The sequence below is a fragment of the Eschscholzia californica genome, unplaced genomic scaffold (assembly GCF_041429995.1).
Source record: "Eschscholzia californica isolate CP2 unplaced genomic scaffold, dmEscCali1.0.p SCAF_4, whole genome shotgun sequence".
Taxonomy (NCBI): domain Eukaryota; kingdom Viridiplantae; phylum Streptophyta; class Magnoliopsida; order Ranunculales; family Papaveraceae; genus Eschscholzia; species Eschscholzia californica.
In genome coordinates this window covers 31,121,846-31,127,845 of record NW_028238461.1, presented here as the reverse complement: position 1 = coordinate 31,127,845, position 6,000 = coordinate 31,121,846, and the positions used below count along the sequence as shown (strand labels likewise).

At 40.0% G+C, this 6,000-nt stretch overlaps 1 long non-coding RNA gene across 1 annotated transcript; it reads left to right on the top strand.

Moving 5' to 3' along the window:
* The first annotated feature begins 863 nt into the window (after positions 1–863).
* On the top strand, positions 864–5,897 carry LOC147544127 (uncharacterized). The gene is made up of 2 exons (XR_015223261.1): positions 864–2,904; positions 3,012–5,897. It is a non-coding gene; the product is annotated as an uncharacterized LOC147544127 (long non-coding RNA).
* The last annotated feature ends 103 nt before the right edge of the window (positions 5,898–6,000 follow it).

Below are 6,000 nucleotides of genomic sequence, written 5' to 3'. Positions count from 1 at the left end.
CTTACCATCTTCAAGTTGTAACCTAATAAGGTTGAAATCATTCTCTCACTAAAATCTGAACTTTCCTTCTTTTTCTCTCTCACACGCACACATCCCTATGATATGTGTTCTCCCTAATTTTTCTCAATAAGGTACTCTTTCTTGCTTATTATAGATTTATTCTTTTTTTTTTCTCTTACTATAATTTTTTGTTTCAACATATTTTTACTTTGAGACTTTAAAAATTATAATCTTATGTTTAATTACATTGTTACACCAAGTTCTTTAATCACATTTTTTGCTTGTATCGGTATATTTTTCTTTCAAATGTGTTGATTCGTTATTAGTCCAATTGTCATTTTTCTTATATGAAGTTTTCTGATAGTATTGTCATTACGAATAATTATACGACATTTGGTCAAAATCTTTATAAATTTTTTGTTTTGGTGGAAAAAGATAATTAATTTGTTTTTCTTATCTTCATCTCTTTAAGTATTTTTTTCCTAAAATATAGATATCTGAGTTTCAACCAAACAAAAAAAAATGGTTTCAACAAAACACAATGTAGCTTGTCTTTTTAACATTAAAAAAACTTAATAGTGGGTCTTAGGGCTAATTTTCAGTAATTTTTATTTGTGTAGAAAGGACCCCTTTTTCTAACTTTGCTTTAAGCCTCCCAAAGACTAGGGTCGGCCCTGATCATATGTTATTGAATTTTCAAGACTAGGGCGGGCCCTGATCATATGTCATTAAATTTTCATTGGATGAGGACAGGAGAAGTATTCTAATGAGTCCCCCAGACCCCCGTGTTTATACGCAATAAACTATTCATTGTCAAACCATGGAAGCCTTTTATTGAACAAGACTTAACTGAGCTTGAATCCATCCCATTATGGGTTAATTTTCACGAGGATCCATTAATTTTCTGGAATAAGAAAGGTAAACCTCTAATTGCTAGCTACTTTGGACAACTGCTCTCAATGGATCAATACACAACTACACAATCTCGTCTCATTTATGCCCGAGTTTACATCGAGCTCAGTAAACATCAAGACTTGTTCGATTTTATTCCAATCAGAGTAAGTAATAATAAGAGAGTAAACATAAGAGTAGAGTATTTGTGGAAACCACCAAAATGCTCTTTGTGTAAAGGTTCTGGCCATATTCAGCAACAGTGCACACAAAGTGTTCGAGAAAAGTCCCCAGCTAGAACTGATCAGTTTAACACAAGAAGTGCAGAGGTCCAGGATGAGGCATCTCCTACACAAGTTGTGCCTATGTCAACTGAGGATACTACCCTACGATAGGAGGACATGAGAATGCACTGGTTATACATGACACACGTCGAGCAGGCCCCAGACACAGTGAAATGGAGTTGTTAAAGAAGGGACCAATTACAAACTTAATAAATGTACAACAACATAATGCAGATGCCATCTCCAATAGCTGAAAAACTAAATCCAAAAATTCAAGAGAAGGACCCAGTAAAAAATTCAGAACAGGGTGGTGAGTGGTCTCTTGTGACCCATAAGAAGGGAAATAAGTCAGCTCGGTTGCCCAGCATAACCTCACCATCTTCAAGTAAGAGTCGGGACCATTGGTCCAATCAAGGTTCCAAGAGACAATGTGTACAGAAACAACAGTTGGAGAAGGAATCGATTCCAAGCACTTCTACAGTGATTCATTATGCAGAACACCCCATGGTGTGTGATGATAAGACAAGTAAAATGATGGAAACCTCAAGTGAGAGTGACTCTGGGGGCGAATACATACCGCAAAAAAGGGGTTTTGGGGACCAAGAACTCGGGAGTATGGCTTAATAATTCAGCTAGAAGAAAGGAATTGATGGAGCCAAAGGGCAGATTACTAGGTACCAGGACCACCGAAGATTCAAAATTGAAAGGTCGAAAATGCTCACGAATTATAAATGGCTAGTGTTGGTTGCTGGAATGTCCGAGGACTGAATGATGATAAAAGGATCATGGAGGTGCGAGATCTTATACGTGTTAGAAAATTGAGTTTGTGTGGTATTGTTGAAACGAAGGTTATGCGAAGTAAGAAAGCTAGAATTCAACATAGTCTCAACCCTTTTTGGTCTTATTTGGACAACTATGATGAGGGAGGTGATGGTAGTATATGGCTTATGTGGGACCCGAATGTGTTGTCAGTTCAGAAAATACATATTTCTACCCAACTGATTGCTTGTCGGGTGGATTGGAAAGGACAATTGTTCATGATAGTTGTAGCATATGGCCATACTTTCTTAGCTGGTCGGGCTCTCATGTGGGCTGAGATTGAAGACCTAGTCAGTGGGTCTGATTTACCATGGTTATTTATGGGCGATTTCAACTCAATACTTCATGCTGATGATAAGGTAGGGGTGATGAGGTGCGTCCGAGTAACTACTATGATTTTAATCAATGCATATAGAATAGTCATCTCCTAGACTGCCCATATACAGGTTTCACCTGGACTAATTCTCGGGCAGGTGATCAGAACATTCTATCAAAACTTGATAGATGTCTCATGACATTAGAATTACTTGGAGTTATTTCAAGGTATCAAAGTCGAATTCCTCCCATCAGGCTGGTCAGATCATACACCCATGGTGGTTTCTTTAAAAGTGATCCGAAATTCCGGGAAAAGACCTTTTAAATTCTTCAATTTCTGGATGGAGGAGTCGGGTTCATTGATATGGTTACACCAGCATGGGCGGTTGAAGTACAAGGTAATCTGATGCATCAACTGGTCTCTAAACTAAAGGCGGTCAAAAACAGGATTATTCAATGGAAAGGTATGAAGGTTTGTTAAAATGCCTAATCAGGTGGACTTGGCTAGAACAAAAATGAATGAATGTCAAGACGGGCAATTTGAGAATCCCATGGACCCAACACTACGTCGGGAAGAAAGAATCTCCATACGGGAGTATGTTGCAAATACCTACGGAGTGCTCCAGTAAAAAATAGCAATCACGTATTAAATGGCTAACACTTGACGATCAAAATACTCGTTTTTTTCATTCTTCTGTGCAGGTAAGAAGAGCTCGAAATAACATTACAAAGGTACTAGGGGGTGATGGGATCGAGATTTCTGATCCTGAAGTGAACCCAACCATGTTTGCGAACTACTATGAACTTATGAAGGCTTGCTAGGAACGGCTACTCCACATGAGGATGAAGATACTGTCCTAATGGGCTTTGTGTTTCCTCACACCTTAAACCCGGGATCAACACAACTTCTTGATGCACCGGTGACACGGGATGAAGTGTCAGAGGCATTATCGGCTTTGACAAAGCCCCGTGTCCGGATGGCTTCTCGTCTATGTTTTTCAGAACTCTCTGGGATCTAGTGGGTACTGACTTCACTCGAGCTATACAGTGCTTTTTCCGATCAGGATGACTGTTAAGGGAGGTAAACTCAACCTTCATCTCTTTAATTCCTAAAGTTTCTAACACTTCGTCCACGAGTGATTTCAAGCCTATTTCGTGCCGCAATGTAATATATAAGTGCATCACAAAGATACTGGCGACCAGGTTGAAGAGATACATTGCCTCATTGGTAAGCGAAAACCAATTAGCCTTTATCTCAGGCCGACTAATTCAGGATAACATCATGTTGGCGCACGAACTAGTTCGAGATTATGGTAGAACATAGGGTTTTGATATATGTGCAGTTAAAATAGATCTTTGGAAGGCATATGACACAATCTGATGATCGGCACTATTTAAAATATAAAAGAAATTTGGGTTGCCGGACCGGTTTGTGGGCTGAATTATAGAATGTGTCTCGACACCCAGGTTTTTGATTATGGTGAATGGAGGCTCGCATGGTTATTTTGCTGGAAAGAAAGGATTATGACAGGGTTACCCCCTTTCCCCCTATCTTTCTGTCATGGTCATGGAAGTCTTCTCAATGTTGGTTCCCCACGAGCAGCAGAATGGCACATTGAAACTTCATCCTCGATGTAGAGACCCAATAGTTACCCACCTTTGTTTTACGGACGATCTCCTGGTTTTTATGTGTGGGGATGTTGGATCTGCCCAGGCTTTACATATGGTAATTAAGAAAGTTTTTATAGGCACGGGACTTGCAGTGAACGAGGGTAAGAGCTCTATATTTTGTGCAGGCATGTCTGAGGAACAGAAAGAGTCGGTAAGGGTGTTATTATGGTTCCAGATTTGTACCCTTCCTATTACGTATCTCGGGTTGCCACTTCTAGCATCTCACCTATCATACAACTTATTGAAACAGTATTTGCCAGCATGTTAGTTTTTTGGTCTTCGGTTTTTGTTCTCCCGACGCGATCTTATAAAGAAATCAATCGGATTTTCAATAGGTTCCTGTGGAAGGGTCTGGAGGAGGGAAGCAATAGGGTGGCGGTGAATTAGCTAGACATCTGCTTTCCTAGAAATGACGGAGGTCTAGGTTTACGGGATATAAAGACTATGAATTGTGCTTTTAATCTTAGGCATGTATGGGATATTATTAATGAGAAGACCACATTATGGGTCCGATGGGTAAAGAGGAACCTGATTAGGGGTCAGAATTTCTAGACCATGATGGTTCCATCTACTTGTTCTTGGTGTTGGCGACGTGTATTGCATTGCAGAGATTTGGCAAAGGGTCTGGTTCAATACCTTATACATGATGGCAGTAATACTTTTTGGAGGGATATATGGCACCAAACTGGGTCATTGCCTGATTATTTTGAGTCACATAGGCGGTTCTCATCAAATGTAAGAGAAGATGCAAAGGTCTCAGATTTCCTTTTAAATGGAAATTGGCAAGTGCCAGAAAACATTCGACACTCCTTTAGTGAGGTCTTCGATACCCTAACTGACTTTGAGTTAGGGGGATTAAAAAAGGACATGGTGGTTTGGAAGATAATTGCTTCAGGAGAGTACACTGTTCGAGATACATACAATTCGATATGACGTAAGAAGCCTCCGGTCACGTGGTCAAACTTAGTATGGTGTCGTGAAGGGATACCAAAGCATTCGTTCATCACCTGGATTGCCATCAAGAGAGGACTGAAAACAAAAACCAAACTTCGCTCTTGGGGTCTCGAAGAAATCTGGTTGAAGCTGCTGAATTTGATGTGTATTCGAAGAAACCTAACGGGTAATTGGACTGAAGAGATAGAGTGGTGTATAAAAACTTTTCATGGTAATTCGGTACTTGGTCGAATGGGTGGTTTAGTTGTTAAAGGCTACTTTTATCATGTGTGGATGGAGCGTAACAATCAAGTCTTTAGAGGTGAGGTAAAAACGCAGCAAACACTTCTCCAGTTAGTGTTCCGAGATATTAAAACAAAGGTGATGGCTTGGAAAAAGAGCCCTAACACGATGGACGGGGCCCGACAGATTATGGACCGATGGAACTTAGTAATCCCGCTAAGTCTAAAAGCAGCCACAATTTGTAAATGGGTTGGGCCTGGTATGAACCAGATCCTTATTAATAGTATGGAGCTTTTGATGAATTTACTGGTGGGTTTGGCGCAATTTTAAGAGACCACAGCGGTGATTCTATCGTGGCAACAGCAGCAATGACCTTGAGTGTGTCAATGCTCATGCACGAACTACAGGGTATTAGTCTAGGTTTACAACTAGTGTTCCAACATGGGGTTCGAAGAGTCAAGGTTGCGACTGATTCCTCATTAACTGTGTCTATCTTGACAAACACGACAAAGACTCCACCTTGGCAAGTTCTCCGATTATTTCGAGGATCTGAAAAGGATTGTGAAAGAGGACAAGGATGGTGTTATTCGAGTCCGGCATACTTAGCTCTGAAGTTAGTAATTTTTGTTGTCTTTTTGAACAGCTCAGATATGTTTTTTTCTTGATTTAGTAGTCGTCTTTTTGTTAAGGGTCGGGGCCCTATATCCCAGTTGACGAAATCAAATAAAATATTGGTTTTTCCGTGTTGGCATCGATTAGCGCCTAATTCCACGCCAAGGGTTGTTTTATAAATATCCCAATTATTGAGGGGTGTCTTCTTTTTCCATCTTTCCAATTTTCTTTT